Below are 18,308 nucleotides of genomic sequence, written 5' to 3' on the forward strand. Positions count from 1 at the left end.
TAATACTTGTGCCATTGTGGCTGTTATGATCAGAGGCTTACAAGAATGGTAAATAAAGACAATCACAAATCTGGATTTAAAGGAGAAATTTAGATGCCTACATCTTCCCCATTAAATACACAGATCAGTCCGAGCTTAGGATAGAGTAAAATATTGATCAATAGGCTTTTGGGTCAATTAGGTAAAAAAATATTCCATATTAATCTATGACAATAATGAAAAACAAGGGCAGACAGAAGATTATAAAACAAAAATATAGGTCTTACCAGTCTCAGAAAAGTAGTAAAGAATCATAGCCAACCCGACTCCTGCAGTGAGTCCAAACCAATACCTATTGAATCAGTCCAACAGTGACCTGTATAAAATATAAGAACATCAGGGTTTTGTTTTTTTTTTCAGTAATTCTGGTTCATCAAGTACTATTTCCTACCTACCATAGTGAGTAGTTTTATCCTGATAGTACAAAGATGTTTACAAGCCTATATTTCCTTAATTAAAAAACACCTTCTTCAATAGCTAAATGCTCCTCTGATAGCTTTTAAGGGGAAAAAAGAAGCACTACCAGATTAAATGTATATGTCTATTAAAGAGGAATCTACTTTCACAATGTCAAAATATGGGGGCTGGGGGAGGAACTCAGTGGGAGGGTGCTTGTCTAGCATACTTGAGGCCCGAAGGTCCATTCCCAGCACAGGGGGTGGGAATTGTGTGATTTTAGAAAGCAGTCATTAAAGGAACAATCCTTTGATCCACATAGTGATCAGTTTGTTAAATAGAGAAAGGGTTGATTGTTTAAAACTATATACTCAAAAAATAAATTAAAATCAAGTTTTATAGTATTCCAGGACCCGTTAATATAAATTGGTGTAATATTACTTGGGGGAAAATGTGAAATATATTTGCTATGTTTTGGTGCTTAGCAGCCATTCCTCTTTTTCCTTTTTTTGGTGTGGAGACTCCTCTCTTTCAGTCCATGTGGCTCCAGAGGCATCTACTCCCATGCAGATATAGGAAAAGCATGTGATTCAGGGCTGATTAACCAAAGTCTTGCATTTATTTGCCCCTAGAGACTTTTTTTTTTTTTTTGATGGTGATGGCCTACGATGTCATCAGAATCAAGGAAATTTGTGGCCAGAGGTGAGTACACTTCCCGAGGGACGAGTATGGACTCAGCTCTGTGAGGAGGTGAGACCTGCCAAACTCATCTTTGACCACATTGGTTTTGAAACTGAGACCAATACAACAGAAAACTGGGATGGAGAAGAACCAAGTACTGATGTTGTTGATTGGCCCTGAACCTATCTATACCTGGAGCTAGCCCTATTTCTAGACTTACATGAGCAAACAAATCCTCCATTTTGCTTAAGAAAAAAAAAAACTGGGCTGGGGATGTGGCTCAAGCGGTAGTGAGCTCGCCTGGCATGCATGCGGCCCGGGTTCGATCCTCAGCACCACATACAAACAAAGATGTTGTGTCCACCGATAACTAAAAAAATAGATAAATATTAAAATTCTCTCTCTCTCCTTCTCTGTCTCTCACTCTCTCTTTAAAAAAAACTGTTGAAATAAATCACTGAGAAAAATATTTTTGTATAAAAAATTTAATTGCATAGGTTGGAAGGAGTAAATATTCTGGAGAGAGAAGTGCAGATTTATAAGATGTATGGTAAAGAATTTGGGTTTGTGCTGGTCTTCACTCTTATCCCTACATCTTTCAGGGAGACTTGGATCAAATTGGGTCTAACAACGTGATTTATAGTGAGGACTAACCACACCCATAAAATCTTAGGTCAGGAGATGGCCAATCCCAAAGATCAACAATGTAGGAGCTTTGGGTCACATGGTATCAGTAGTTCTGAAATTAATAGAAGTATGCAATGACCAATCAGTCATACCTATGTGATGAAACTCTCCCCAAAATTTTGGACAACAAGTTCAGGTGAACTTTGCTGATTGGCAGTACTCTGTGCATATTGTCACATATGGATGTCAGATCAGTGATATGTCAACTCCATGGCTAGAACACAACTGCAACTCCACATTTGAAATATTCCTGGTGTCTCTTCCTTTGGCTGAAATTATGTATGTATCCATTCCCTTCACTGAACTATCATTGTGAGTACGACAGCCTTCAGTGAGTTTTGTATTTCTGGCAAATTATTAATCCTGAGGCAGGTTAGGAACCCTCAAACTCACAGCTGGTGTCAGAAATAAGAATGGGGACTCTGTTTCTAACTTTGTAGTTGGCCCAACCTCTCACAGAGTGTTTCCAGGTTTGTTTGAGTGAAACAAGTTGACTGACACTTTGAAAGTACCTGGCTACAGTAACTAAGGTGCAGGATGGAAGTTATGCTGATTTAGTAATCTTTAAACAAAGTTCAACCTGTCTTTAAAGATCAGTGGCATTTCTAATGTGTATTACCATGTAATAAAACAACCTTTCTTACACTTTTACTGACTTCTTCCTTAACAAAAAAACTTAAAAAAAATGGTGGGGGGTGGCAATATTAATTTCAAGTGTCAACTAATCTCACAAATTTAAGTCAGGATGGCAACAGGAAAAAAATGTTGAGTGGCATTCTGATTTACTTTACATGAAGTTCAAAATAAGGAACGCTGATCTATGTTTATGAAAGTCAGAATACTGCCTATTCTGGGGTGGCCGGAGTTGGGGGTACAGATTTGGGTGGCAACAAGGAAGGGCCATGGGGGTTATAATGGAGTGTTGGGAATGTTCCAATTCCTGATTTGGGTGATGGTTATTTAAGACAGTGTACAGCACTGTTCACTTATGACTTCTACACTTTGGTGTATGTCAATTTTGAAAAGCTATATCTCAGTTTTTTGAAAAAATCAAGTCCTTGGGCACATAATAAAAAAAAACAGTGTAAAAGAAACTTACTTAACAAACACTCAGGGGCTATTATGTGTCAGGCATTCTGGTAGTATTGTGAATACAACATAAAGCAAAAAGAGAAATGAAACCTGCCTATAGACTACATTGATTTAGCCAAATTTAGCCATTAAATTACCTCCAGTAACAACTTGGAATTTAAAATTCAACATGCCTTTATTATCTAGAAATAATTCCTACAAATAAACTCATGACTTACATATGAAATGTTTTATAAATTAATTCCCTCTATTCTTATGTTCCTAATTCAACTTTTACTTTTTCTAAAAAGGCTTTTAATTTCCTGCAGCTTACAGTGGCCTATCTTTAATTTGGACTCCTTTTGAATTCAAAAAATAGCATCACACAACTCAGCACTTAATTGTTCCTTAATAGTATCGTGAGCATTAAATTTGTCTACCACTTTCTGTAAGTTCCTCTAAGTTCCTTAAGAAAGGAGATTGTATATTTTCTTTGAAATGTTTCACAATGTTTAGCAATCTGTAGGTTATGTGATATATGTTTAATTAGTTGTGAGCAGTGTGAATGAAAACTTCACTTGACTATATTAAACATGCTTAAGAATAGTTTAAACTTCAGGAAAAATTGGTCCTTAAAATAATTAATGTCCAGCATTTTATTTTGCCATTTTCTGTTGGTTCAGTTTTCACATTTAAAAGAGATAAATGTTATTCTTGGCATTCTTTTCTGTTCCCTAAGTTTCAGTGTTCATAGGAATTGAAAAGTGACTACAATTATCTGTTTGCTTTAAGTATGTTTGCTTTAACTGAGAAGGAGAAAGGTTCTAAGTGAAACAATTGTCTCCAAGTATCTCTTAAAGTGATAGAGCACCTGCTTTTTAATTAAGTACATCCATCCCTTAGTATCTGTGGAGGATTGGTTCCACAACCAATAAAAAAACTGATAACAAAATCTGTGGATGCTCAATTCCCTTGTATAAATGGCACAGTATTTACATATAACCTATGCCCATCTTCCCGTATTCTTTAAATCATTTCTAGGTCACTTATACCTAATACTATGTAAATGCAATGTGAATTATTATTACACTGTGTGTTTAGAGAATAATGACAATGATAACTAGTCTGCACATATAGTTTTTGGAATATTTTTGTTTTGCTATTGATTTAATCTACAGATGTGGAAACCACAACTATAAAGGGCCAAGTGTATTGTATTAGCTGACTACAATAAGAACTACATTTCCCATCATTCCTTGCAAATAAGTGTGATCATATGATTAAAGTCTGATAAATAGACTGTAAGTATTGGTTTAAACACTAATCAGTGCCTCAGAAAGCTTGTAGTGAGATAAGCTGTTCTCTAAAAATAAATGTGGTACTGAGGGAAAGGGAGAGGGGGAGCAGACCACACCCCTTGTTATCTGAAGACAGAAAGCTGGGTTGTAAAGTAAAGGAATATACTCATAAAATATCTGAAGAAAGCCACCTGCACAGCAGGCATGTAACCTATCCTATATATTCCTCCAGTATGCAGGCATGGCACAGCCCTCCATTGTATCCTGGCTCAATGCCACCAAGGAGTAAATAAATAATAAAATGTCCAAAACCTCTCCATTGAGTCCTCCAAGTTCTCTCTTTGAGATTGGATAACAGTATGCTAGGCCTTTACAGCCCTGGGGTTGAAGAGTAAGTCAACTTTTATTCTCAAAGCATGTTGTTTTTTTGTTTGTTTCCTCCTTTTCCTTTTGGACTTCTACTTGAAATAAGGTCATGGTTGTAAGTTGACTATAATGTGAAAACAACACCCTAGAAATGGCAGGGTAACCAGAGAAGGTGCCTGGATCCCTAGGTGACAAAATGGAGAGTGTGAGTTTATCCTTTCAGTATTATACATCATTAATTTGTTATATGAGAAGAAAATTCTCTTGTTTAAGCTGTTATTTTAGATCTCATTTGTTATATGAGAAGAAAATTCTCTTGTTTAAGCTGTTATTTTAGATCTCATTATACAGCCTAACAAATATTCTAACATCCATTGGGGGAGTTATGAGATGGCAATCATTGGCAAGAAATGGTCCTTTATTTCCTAAACAATGCTTTATGGAATAAATATGTTTCAGACCCAAACTTTGATGGATTATTTATGTACATAAGAAATCCAAGTTTGTTTTGTTTTGAACTAGGAATTGAACCTGGGGCACTTAACCACGGAGACACATCCCAAACACTTTTTATTTATTTATTTTTTTATTTTGAGATAGGGCCACACTAAGTTGCTGAGACTGGCTTTGAACTTGTGGTCTTCTGTCTCAGCCTTCCAAGCTGCTAGGATTACAGGTGTGTACCACTGTGCCTGGCTCCAAGTTTGATATTAAAAGACTAATAAAAATGATCAATTTTAAAGTTAATTATCCCCAATCTTCTTTCTTTCAACAAGTACCATTTACACACACAGACACATATTCACATGCATACTCACACTTGTGGCATATCATCTGGCTTTGGGGCCACCAATTGGATACAAATTTATTTATTTATTTATTTATTTTTTAAAGAGAGAGAGAGAATTTTTTAATATTAATTTTTAGTTTTCGGCGGACACAATATCTTTGTTTGTATGTGGTGCTGAGGATCGAACCCGGGCCGCTCGCATGCTAGGCGAGCGCGCTACCGCTTGAGCCACATCCCCAATCCCTGGATACAAATTTAAATTAACCATTAGAAACTGTGTATTTTGTAGTTTTCACTTTATATATTTATATTGACTGTGAGTGGTATTGCTTTTCAAAACCTAACCTATGACTGCACCCTTGAAGTTGGCTTTTGTCTGTATTTTATTTGTATGAAAATATAACATGTCATACTATCTTCTAAGAAATAGTTTAAAATTGTACTAAACAATTCATAATTTCGGAATGGATTGGAAGATGGTGGGTCAGAGGGAGAAGCATACTCTATTGCTCCGTGATCCAGATCTCACCTAGTTGGAATACCGCATCTCTGGAAGTGTTAGAGGACCCCTATACAGCTGCTTTCTGCAGAAATCACCAGCGCTGTGACCCCAAGCAGGGCTCCGAGCCTCAGTGTTCCAGCAGGACTCCTGGTTCCAGACACCCAAAGCCCAAAGTTCTAGACAACACAGGGCTCCTGAGTGACTTTAGCAGAATCACCTATCAGCACCTCTGCAGAACTCCCAGACTTCGCTCCACTCCCATGCAGGTCCTCAGCTGCTACCTACCCACAGCACAACTCTGGCTCCCCCCACTTCATTAGATACCTAAGCACTGGAAGCAGATTGCCTTCATCTTGGCTCACCTCCCTCACCATATTTGTTGGGGGCAGCTCCCAGATCGGATATCTAACTGGCCAGGTACAAGTTTTCCAACTCCCCCGTCTCCCCAGCAGCAGTAACCTCACACAGTAACTGCCCAACATAAAACAACTCTCAGTTGGACATGTGTGCAGTGCTACCAGGGCGCTGCCCACGGGAACCCAGTATGAGTTTCCTCAATTGGGAACTGCTAAGGGAGTGGGAGATGGGGCTAGAGTTTGGAGCCTAACAGAGAGACCAGGAACTGAGAAATCTCCAGGCAAGATAGGGAGATAGTACTGGGCGCCAAAGTCATATAAGGGGTCCCAGAAAGAGACTCCCTGCAGGGACTGGCAGATGCCACTCCCTGCTTCCAGGCACCCTGCACCACGAAAAGCCTTCCCTCCCTGGCTACCTCCACCATCCTGAGGGCAGAGGTACCAGCTAACAAAGACAACCCCACCTATTGGATGAGAAGAGGAGCAGGAAAGATACAGATCTCTAAAACTACAAACAATCCTGGTTTCTTCCTTTGAGTATTTTTTTTCTCTTTTTCTTCTATCCCTCTATCCTCCAGTCCTCTCATGCCCAACATATTTGAAACCAAGAACTTTGCATGAAATAGGATTTGAGGACTGAGTCATCTGAATAATATAATATAGAGGTTTTATATATACACTTTTTTCCTCCGCTTTTTTTTCTTTTATTTTTCTATCCCCCTCCAAATTTTACTATTTTAACATCTTGTATTTTTCTAAATACATATGTGTGTTTGTTTTAAACGTACTTGTTTAGCCTAAATTACATCCTGTCTATTCTCTTGCTACTAACTCTCTTCATTAGATTTCTCTTTCACACTTCCTAAGATATGTTAACTCTATATCCTCACATCCTACCTCCTCAGCATATCATCCTAGGCCCCACCCTGAGTTCATTGTCCACCATCAGTCACTGTAAACACTTTTACAAACTACTGAATATATTATAGATAATAATTGAATCCAACATTTCTGTACAATGAGACTAAACTTTAAACATCTTAATAACAACAAATTGTTCATAGGAGGTATATTGTTGTTATTGGGATCTGTTAACATTGTCCTTCCCCACAGAGGAGAGGTCTTGGAACCCTAGAAGAGCACTACAAACTCATAGGGTAAAAATAATCACACCCCGGACAGAGGAGCTGGAAAGAAAGACACATGAGCAACATAAAAAGACAAGGGAAGAAAGTGCCTTAAACAAATCAAGACACATTAGCAGCCACAGCAGAAGAAATTACAGAGAAGGAGTTCAGGATGTACATAGTTAAAATGTTCTGTGAACTCACGAAAGATATAAAAGAGCAAATACAGGCAGTGAAAGACCACTTGGATAAGGAGCTACATAAACAAACACAAGAAACAAAAGATAACCTCAACAGAGAGATAGAGGTTCTAAAAAAAAAAAAAAAAAAAAAAAAAAAAAAAAAAAAAAACAAACAAACAAACAAAAAAAAAACTCAAACAAAAATCCTCAAAATGAAAGAAACAATAAACCAAATTAAAGGCTCAAATGAAAGCATCACCAACAGAGTAGACCACTTGGAAGATAGGACATCAGACAATGAAGACAAAATATATAATCTTAAAAAGAATGTAAACCACACAGGGATAATGGTAAGAAACCACAAACAGAACTTCAAGAAATATGGGATAGCATAAAAAGATCAAAATTATAAGTTATTGGGATAGAGGAAGGCATAGAGGTCCAGACCAAAGGAATGAACAATCTATTTAATGAATAATATCAGAAAACTTTCCGAACATGAAAAATGAATTGGAAATCCAAACTCAAGAAGCCTACAGGACACCGAATGTGCAAAATCACAACAGATCCACACCAAGGCACATTATAATAAAAATGCCCAACATACAGAATAAGGAGAGAATTTTAAAAGCCACAAGAGAGAGGAATGAGATTACATATAGCAGAAAAACAATTAGGATAACAGCAGATTTTTCAACACAGACCCTGAAAACTAGAAGATCCTGGAACAACATATATCAAGCTCTGAAAGAAAATAAATGCCAACCAAGTATCTTGTATCAAGCAAAATTAAGCTTTAGATTTAAAGATGAAATAAAAACCTTCCATGATATACAAAGGTTAAAAGAATTTATAGCTTGAAAACTGGCACTACAGAACATCCTTGGAAAAATATCCCATGAAGAGGAAACAAAAAATAACAATGAAAATCATCAGAGGGAGGTAGTACCCCAAAGGAAAAAATAATCAAAGAAGAAAATCAAGTCAAGTTAAATAACAAAAATAAACAAATATGGCTGGGAATACAAACCATAGTAACCCTGATTGTTAATGGCTTAAACTTACCATCAAAAGCCACAGGATAGCAGATTGGATTAAAAAACAAAACAAAACAATATGCTGCCTCCAGGAGTATCATCTGATAGGAAAAGATATACACAGACTAAAGGTGAAAGGTTGGGAAAAATCATACCACACACATGGGCTGCGGAAGCAAGCAGGGGTTTTCGTACTCATATCAAATAAAGTAGACTTCAAGACAAAGTTAATAAAAGTGATAAAGATGGACATTAAATACTGCTTAAGGGAACCATATACCAACAAGACTTAGCAATCATAAATATATATGCCCCCCCCCCCAAATGGAGCTGCTGTGTTCATCAAACAAACTCTTCTCAAGTTCAAGAGTCAAATAGATCACAACACAATAATCTTGGGTGACTTTAACACACCTCTCTCACCACTGGATAGATGTTCCCAACAAAAGTTGAATAAAAAACTATAGATCTCAATAATACAATTAATAACTTTGACTTAACTGACATATATAGAATATTTCAACCTGCACCAAGGAGTACACTTTCTTCTCAGCAGCACATGGATCCTTCTCTAAAATAGACGATATAATATGCCACAAAACAACTCTTAGTAAATACAAAAAGGTAGAGATGCTAGCATGCATTGTATTAGATCATAATGGAATAAAATTGGGAATCAATGACAAAATCAAAAATAAAAATTACTCCAACACCTGGAGACTTAATAACATGCTACTGAATGATCAATGCAGAAGACATCAAGGAGTAAATTAAAAAAATTTTAGAGGTGAATGAGAACACAGATACAACATATCAAAATCTCTGGGACACTATGAAAGCAGTACTAAGAGGATAATTCATTGCATGGAGTTCACTCCTTAAAGAAGAAAAAGTCAACAAATAAATGACCTCACATTACATCTCAAAATCCTAGAAAAATAAGAACAAATCAATACCAAAAGCAGTAGAAGCCAAGAAATAATAAAATTAGTGCTGAAATCAATGAAATTGAAAACAAAAAAAAATTGAAAAAATTGACAGAATAAAAAGTTGGTTCTTTGAAAAAAATAAATAAAATTGACAGAACCTTAGCTACACTAACAAAGAGAAGGAGAGAGAAAAATCAAATTACCAGTATACGTGATGAAAAAGGTAAAATAACAACAGACACTACAGAAATACAGAGGATAATTAGAAATTATTTTGAAAACTTATACTCCAATAAAATAGAAGATATTGAAGGCATCCACAAATTTCTGAAGTCACATGATTTGCCCAGATTGAATCAGGATGATCTACACAATTTAAACAGACCAATATCAAGTGATGAAATAGAAGACACCATCAGAAGCCTACCAACCAAAAAAAAGCCCAGGACCAGATGGATACACAGCCAAGTTCTATAAGACCTTTAAAGAAGAACTAATACCAATACTCTTCAATTTATTTCAGGAAATAGAAAAAGAGGGAGCACTTCCAAACTCATTCTATGAGGCCAATATTACCCTGATTCTAAACCAGGCAAAGACACATTAGAGAAAGAAAACTTCAGACCAATATCTCTAATGAATACAGATGCAAAAATTCTCAATAAAATTCTGGCAAATCAAATACAAAAACATATCAAAAAGATAGTACAACATGATCAAGTGGGATTCATCTCAGGCATGCAAGGTTGGTTCAACATACAGAAATCAATAAATGTAATTCATCACATGAATAGACTTAAAGATAAGAACCATATGATTATCTCAAGACATGCAGAAAAAGCATTCAATAAAATACAGCACCCCTTTATATTCAAAACACTAGGATAACAGGAAGATATCTCAACATCGTAAAAGCTTTCTATGCTAAGCCTCCATCATTGTAAATGGAGAAAAATTGAAAGCATTCCCTCTAAAAACTGGAAAAAGACAGGGATACCCTCTTTCAGCACTTCTATTTAGCATAGTTATTGAAACACTGACCAGAGCACAGCCACATCAATGTTTATAGCAGAACAATTCAAAATAGTTAAACTGTGGAACCAATCTAGATGCCCTTCAGTAGATGAATGGATTAAAAAAATGTGGCATATACACACAATGGAATTACTTAGCAATAAAAGAGACTAAAATCAATGGCATGGATGGCATTAGAGAAGATAGTGCCAAGTGAAGTTAGCCAATCCCCCAAAAAACAAATGCCAAATGTTTTCTCCATATAAGGTGACTGAGTCATAGTGGGTAGGGAGGGGGATCATGAGAGGAATAGACAAACTCTATAAGGGGAAGGGGGTTAGCAAGAATGGTGGCATGTGATGGACATTATTATCCAAAGTACATGCATGAAGACACAAATTGGTGTGAAAATACTGTATATACAGCCAGAGATATGAAAAATTGTGTTCTATATGTATAACAAGAATTGCAATGCATTTTGCTGTCATTTACTAAAAAACAATTTTAAAAAATTAAATACAAGGAAATTTTTAAAAATTTATAATTTCAAGACTGATAAAGGAAATATAATTTTCATACATATTTAACTATATAATGTTTATAGCTATGTGATCCTTAGTTCCTTAAACTTCCCTGTATTTTCAAGTATCCACTACTTCTTCCTTCCAGCCTCATAGGCAAACATTCTTTTGCCAAAATTAAGAATAGTTTCACCCTTCAGTGTATCCTTGTCTGTATTCACCTCATGATTTCCTTACTTACCTCATCTCTTTCTTATAGATTCTTTACTTCTATAATCAATATTTTAATTATTTTATATCTAAAACACACAGACACAATTTTTTTCTGAACTCGTTACTTCCTCTGTGTATTGTCTTGTGTTTCTGATTTATATCTTGAACAAAACCAATTATCATTATTTTTTTCTTACTTCTCAGTTACTCACATATTTGCCAATGTTATGTTTTGGATTTTAAGTGTCTTCCAAAGGCCCATATGCTAAAAGTTTGTTCACAAGCCTGTGGTTCTATTGGGAGGTGGTGAAAATTTTAAGAGGTGGGGACTAGTTGGAGGAAGTAGATTATTGAGGAATGTCCTTGAGGAAGATATTGGGACCCCTATCTCCTCCTCTCTTTCTCTGTCTCATTTCCCAGCTGAAAGTGAGTTAAGCAGCTTCCTCCACCACACTCTCCCTATTACCTCCTCATAAAACCAAAGTGATCGTGGACTGAAACCTCAAAAACTGTGAGCTAAAATAAATATTCATCTTTTAAGTTGATCCTCTCAGGTATTTTGTTATAGTGATGGAAAGCTGACTCACACGGCTATCTATGTCCATCCTACCTGCTCACTAAAATCACTTCTAAATCATCAGTTACATTTCCAAAGACACAATCTTTATACTTTTTACTTTGAAAGCTATAACATATCCCAAATACCAGAATATATAAATTGGAATTCTTCAAATTTTTTTAATTTCATGAATTATATTTGCTTTCTTTAAAGTTAGTTTTTCATTGTCTTTCTTTTTTACAATGCTGATTTTCCTATTAATTCTTCCTCTGGTGTTTAAGCATAAATGATAGTTGATACAGTTTGCCTTTAGTGAGTAGGATGTCTGCCAGTTCTCTCTCCTATGTAGTAATTATAAATAAACAACTGCAATATATATAGGGCAGGGCCAGGAATGCCAAATACCAGATTTTACTATGTTTTATTATAGGATGTATAGTTAAGTAGCAAGTTCTCAGGATGCTTTCCCTGAATAACATAACAAAAATGGTTTTACTCTGTGTTACCAACATAAAAGCTTTCACTTTCTCGGTACTAGGTACTACTATTGTTAGTTATTAATTTTTGCTGGATACTTAGGAGGCTGAGGCAGAAGGACTGTAGTCTGAGGCCAGCCTGGAAAATTTAGCAAGTCCTCTCAAAATAAAAAATAAAAAGAACTGGGGATGTAAATCAGTGATAGAGCAATTGCCTATCATGTACAAGGCCCTGAGTTCAATCCCCCAGTACCACAAATATAAACAAACAAACAAACAAACAGTTCTGGGAAAATTGGATATCCATATGCAGAACACTGAAATTTGATGCTTCTTTTATTGTATAAAAGTCAACTCAAAATTGATCAAAGACCTAAAGGTAAGACTGAAACTGTGATATTGTTAGAAGACAGGTGAAACAGTTTGTACAAATAGTGCAGACAATGATTTTTTGGACAGGACCCCAAAGGACAAGAAATATAAGCAAAAATTGAAAGGTGGGATTACATCAAATTGAAAAGGTGATGTACTTCAAAGAAAACAATCATAGGGTAAAGAAAGAACCTACAGAATGAGAGAAAATATTTGCCAACAATTCATCTAACAGAGGAATATGTAAGGAACTCAAAAAAATTAAAGTAAACCCCCTAGCAATTCAATTAAAAAACTGGCAATCTGAACAGACACTTCTCAAAAGAAGAAATACGAATGGCCAACAAATGTATAAAAAATGCTTAATATTACTAGATATCAGGGAATTGCAATCAAAACTACAATGAGGTATTATCACATCCTAATTAGAATGTCTATTCTCAAAAACCAAAAAATAACAAATGCTGGTGAGGATGTGGAGATAAAGCAACTCTTATATACTCTATTGGTGGGAATGTTAACTGGTACAATCATTATGTAAAAGAGTATGGAAATTTGTAAAAATATTAAAAAATATATGTACCATGTAATTTAGTTATTCTACTTTGGGGCATATATCCAAAAGAAAATCAACATACGGAAGAGATACTGTCACATCTATATTTATCATGTCCTTGTTTTCCTGGAGTATGTGGCTTAATGATATTCACAATAGCTAAGATATGGAATCAGTCTAGGTGTCTATCAACAGATGAATGTATAAAAATGTAGCTTATATGCACACTGGAATATTATTCAGCCACCAAGAAAATGAAATTCTTTATTTTGCAGCAAAATGGATGGATATGGAAGATATTATTTTAGGTGAAATCAGCCAGACAAGTAATACATATTCTCTTTCATATGCAAAGTTAAAAATAGTTGACCTGAATGTAGAATAGTGATTAAAGAGGTTTGGATGTGATTGGTGTACACTGTATGTGAAAAACACTGAACCCTATCATTATGCACATTTAATATGTTAACTGAATATTACAAGAATATTAATAAAAGAACCTTCCATTCTAGATAAATTGGTTACTCATTACTACTGAAAATATCTGCAGTCTTGTTTTGGGGCTTTGCTTATGCCATAGTTTCTGGAACATCTTCCTCCTCTGTATTAGAGCCCATCTGCATTAGAGTGGCTTTTCATTAACATTTGGGAAAGACTCTTGGGCCTAAAAACAGACCAAAGACAGTTCTTAGAGATCATTGAAGTATATTTTCTACTAGGCTTCCTAAAAGAAATATAATACAAACCACCTATGTAATTTTAAGTTTTCCAGAAGCTATATTTTAAAAGTGAAAAATAAACTGATGAAATTAATTTTAATATTTTTTTGACCTGATATGTACCAAATATTATTTTAACATGCAATCAATATAAAAATTTATTTTACATTTGTTTTCCTACCAAGTCTTCGAAATGTAATTTACATTTTGCACTTATTGGAGTCTCAATTTAAATAAGTCACATTCCCAGCATCAATTTTAAATAGGGGAAGTTCTAGGTAGTCTGTTTTCTATTTCCTTTTTCCTTAACCTTCTGGAACTCTGATGGGATCTATCTGTCAAGCACCTGCCATTATCATTTGGCCTCCTTTCATTATTTGATACATTTGTTTTATAAGGTAACTTGTTTCCTCATGAGGAACTCATTGAATGTCAAGGTTGGAAATAACTTAACAAAATTATCATCTAATTCTTCTCTTGACATGGGACTCTTCTGCAACAAATCCCTATTAAGCATGCATTTGGTCTCCCTGGAGACAAATAAATCCAGTGGTGGAGATATTCACACATGCTAAGGTATATATACTTCTTTTTCTAATGCTAGAAGAGGATCTTCTCCAAATCTGAAATCTCTTTCCTTGAACTTTACATAGAACAAACGTACTTGATGGGTCTTTTGTATTTGGAGATAATCTCTCTTCAAGGGGAATCCTCTGAAATTCCACCAATACTCCTCATGCCTTCAAGTTATCTTCATGATTTTTCACTTCTCTCAAATAATTACAACTTGACTGAGATCTTTTTTAAAAATATTTTTTAGTTGTTGATGGACCTTTATTTAAAAAATATTTTTATATGCGATGCTGAGAATCGAACTCAGTGCCTCACACACGCTAGGCAAGTGCTCTACCACTGAGCCATAGCCCCAACCCCCTGAGATTTTAAAATGTTCAATCTAGAACTTAATAGTAGGACTTCACATGTGGTCTGGCAAGTGAAGAGTATATTTGGATCTTTATTGGCTGCTTCTCTATAAGAGAGTTCAATTAGGCATCAGGACACATTCCAAAGGGAGAAGTGGGATTGGAGTAGGAGAATTACAACACATCAACTCATAACATCACTGCATCCTTGCTGTTTAGTCCAGAACTCTACACTCATACACCACACAGTTCTTTACATAAGTTTACAATCATTTCCTGTCTTGTCTTTTCAAGGAAGCTAAGGAATCTTTGGGCTTTTGTTTTTTTGGCAGAGATCCCTGACCAATGAATTGAGTGGCAGAGGTAACTTTAGAAGCACTGAGCTGAGAATCTACAAGTTAGGGAAAGCGGGACTTGAGAACAGAGAATGTTGTATAAAGTGTACAGCAGTCAGAGGGCTCCGGATCCTGACGACGGTGGCAATTACCCAGTTATTCATTCATATTGCTCTTCTTTTCACCTATAATAGGAATTATTTCCTCCATGTAGTCACCAAAGGTGGGTGGTTGGAAGACGAGGCCAAACGAAGCAATTTCCAGGAAAGACTCACAAGTAGAGAGCAGGGGACCACCAGGCTTGGCCTGGTGCGGTTACTCGGACCATCACCGAGTCCGCGGGAGCGAACGCCCTCCCGGAGCGCGGCCTCGGGCCTTCACTCCCCGGAGCCGCGCGGGCGGGAGGCGGGGCGGCAGCGCGCGTACGCGGGCGGGGGCGGAGGGCAGCTGAGACGACGTGTCGACGTTGGCGTCGGTGCGGGCGATGACGTGTAGGCCCGCGCCGGCTCAGCGCCTTCACTCCTTGCCGGGTCTGTGCGTCTGTTCCGCGGTGGGGCAGCCCTCGCGTGTGGTGCCCGGTGACTGGGAGTGACCTCAGAAGGGCCCGCGTGGGGCGCGGAGGAGAGGGGACGCGCAGCTGCCCACCGGCATCCTCGTCACGGCCCTCCGCTCCCCACCAGGCGTGGGAAGTACAGATAAAACCGAAAGGGAGGGAGGCGCGGAGGCAGGAGCGGGCGGAGTGATGGGAACCGCGTGAGCGCGGCCAAGAGGTGAGGAGGTGGAAGAGTGGGAGGGAGGAGGAGAGGGGTGCAGCGGTCGGGAACGGGCGGGAGGTGGGGCCGCAAGACCCCTGGGCCGGCCTTAGTCAGACTGGGCAAGCCCGGACCTGTCACCCCTCTCCTGGCCTGGGACGCATCTGCCGGGACCTATCCCGGCTCAGTCCAGGAGTTTGAAGGTGGGGGTGGGGATGAGAAGAGCCACTTACTTCCCAGGTGTAAAGGGCACAACGTGGCCACTTGGGGGTTATTCTTGTGTCTTGTGTGTGGGTAGTTTGTTTTCATTATTATTATTTTGGTTTCAAAGCCGTGGTGAGAGTTTCCTTTGGTTAGATTTTGGGAGGAAAATCTGCCTCCTGGTATATCACCCCCTGGCACGCACACACTGAAAAGTGAACAGACTGGGTAAGGAATTTACTATGGTGAACTGTGGATGAATTTAGCAATTAAGGAGTCTAGAATGACATTTTGAAACAAACAAATTTGTTTATTTGTGTGCTAGGGAGGTGACATAGGTATGAGGGTGGTTTTTAAAGATAGATTACATATCATGAATTAACTTGTTAATGGAATTCAGAATGCTTTGGTGTTATTGTTTGGTTTAAAAGAAACATAATTTTAGCGACAATTAAAAGTTTGACATAAATGGTATCACATGGGCAGTTAAAATTGATAATCATGTTTTCAATCTGTTCTACCTTAAGTTATGGTTAGATTGAATAGTAGATATCTCCATAACCAGATTTCATGTTTAATTTTTTTCTGATTATCACAGAAAGAAAGCACAAAAGTTGAGAACTCAACTTTTGATATTAGTCTAGATTGTGCTTCAGTCCATGTTACACCTTTTATTTTTAATGAGGTTATAATAGTCTTACATGAGGAAAATGATCCCAAGAGATGCCAGTTAAGTGTAGGCTAAGTAAGCTTTGTCTTAAAGTGACTTAGTTTTTATGACTTAGCTTTCTTGATCCCTGTCAGTTTTTTTGTCATTCATTCATTCATGTCTTCAAATGTGCCAAGCAATATGCAAATTTGGCAAATAAAGATACAGTCTGTGCTCATGGAATTTTGTATAGTAGTGGCACCCTTTTAAGAGTGAATCTTGACAAGGGTTCTTTTTCATACCATGAATATCTAGTTGATCAAGGCAAAGCTTTTTACAAGAATATACTATTATAGATGTTTATGTGTAACTGGTATTTAAAGAGGAACAGCATTAGTTGATATTGTCTTTGGTTAAAAAGACAGTATACATGCTAGTGGTGTGCCATTTAAGAGGAGTAAGTTTTTCTTTTTGCAAAGTTGGTGTAAATATAAAGTTCACAATTGGAAATCTACCAGAAAAAAATTAGTATTTTTCCATTCTGTACATTGGTCTGATTAATTTACCATATGTTAATAACTTGTGATTTACATATGTAATAACATAAAGTATATTTCTCAGGGACATGTCTATTGATAAATAAATTTATTACTCAGTAATACCTTCCTTGAGGAGATAGTTGACATAAGCACTTTCAGCATGAAATATTTTGTGATATAAGGTGGTATAGTTTTCAACTTTAAGATGTCTACCTGAAATTGAAATTTTAGCAAAATCAGCATTTATTGATAGAAAAAGTACAGAATTATCAAGGAGAGTAAGATGCAATTAAATATTCCTAATCCCCAAATCCAAAATCTGAAGCATTTTAAGCTCTTACATGAACATCATAAATGGAAAATTACATACCATGAAACTTTTTTCATGGACAAAAACATTAAAAGTACTATATAAAATAATTTTCAGGCTGTGCATAGTGGTGTGTACCTATAATCCCAGCTACTCAGGAGGCCGAGGTAGAAGATCACAAATTCCAAGCAGCTGTGGTAATTTAGCAAGACTGGGGATGTAGCTCAGTGGTAGAGCAATCCTAGGTATAGCAGAACAAAAAAGTACCATCTCATTTAAGTCCTACATTTTGCATGTGGATGAACAAATGAAGACAAATCTACTATTTGTTTTCATTTTTCTATTTACTCACTATGTTTTACAAGTTTTTCTATATTTATGCCATCTCTAAGTTTTGATTCAAAGATAATACAGTTTAATTCAATTTTGAGCATTCTGTTTAGTTAGATTGTGAAATGTGAAAGGGGCATTAGAAGTCATTTTGTAAACCACTTTCATTTTATTGATGAGAAAATTGATACTAGAGAAGATGGCTGATTTTCTACCATGCATGAAGCAAAAAATGGTACCAGAACTTAGTTTTTCTTATTTTTATTTTACTTCTACTATATTATTCTGCCTCTCCTCATTGTTATCTGACTAGACTAATTCTTGGGGACCTTTTAAAATCAAGATATAATCTCATTTATCTTGCTGGTTTCAGTATAT

At 36.6% G+C, this 18,308-nt stretch overlaps 1 protein-coding gene across 4 annotated transcripts in view; it reads left to right on the forward strand.

Annotated features, from left to right (window-relative positions):
- The first annotated feature begins 15,690 nt into the window (after window positions 1–15,690).
- The window catches only part of Ascc3 (activating signal cointegrator 1 complex subunit 3), a 363,263-nt gene continuing 360,645 nt past the window's right edge, over window positions 15,691–18,308 (forward strand). For all 4 annotated transcript variants that reach the window (XM_076858390.2, XM_076858389.2, XM_076858391.2 and 1 more), the window contains exon 1: window positions 15,691–15,919. The gene's annotated coding sequence lies outside the window, so the exon portion shown is untranslated. The remainder of the gene's footprint in view (window positions 15,920–18,308) is intronic.

Source organism: Callospermophilus lateralis, chromosome 6 (assembly GCF_048772815.1).
Source record: "Callospermophilus lateralis isolate mCalLat2 chromosome 6, mCalLat2.hap1, whole genome shotgun sequence".
Classification (NCBI taxonomy): Eukaryota; Metazoa; Chordata; class Mammalia; order Rodentia; family Sciuridae; genus Callospermophilus; species Callospermophilus lateralis.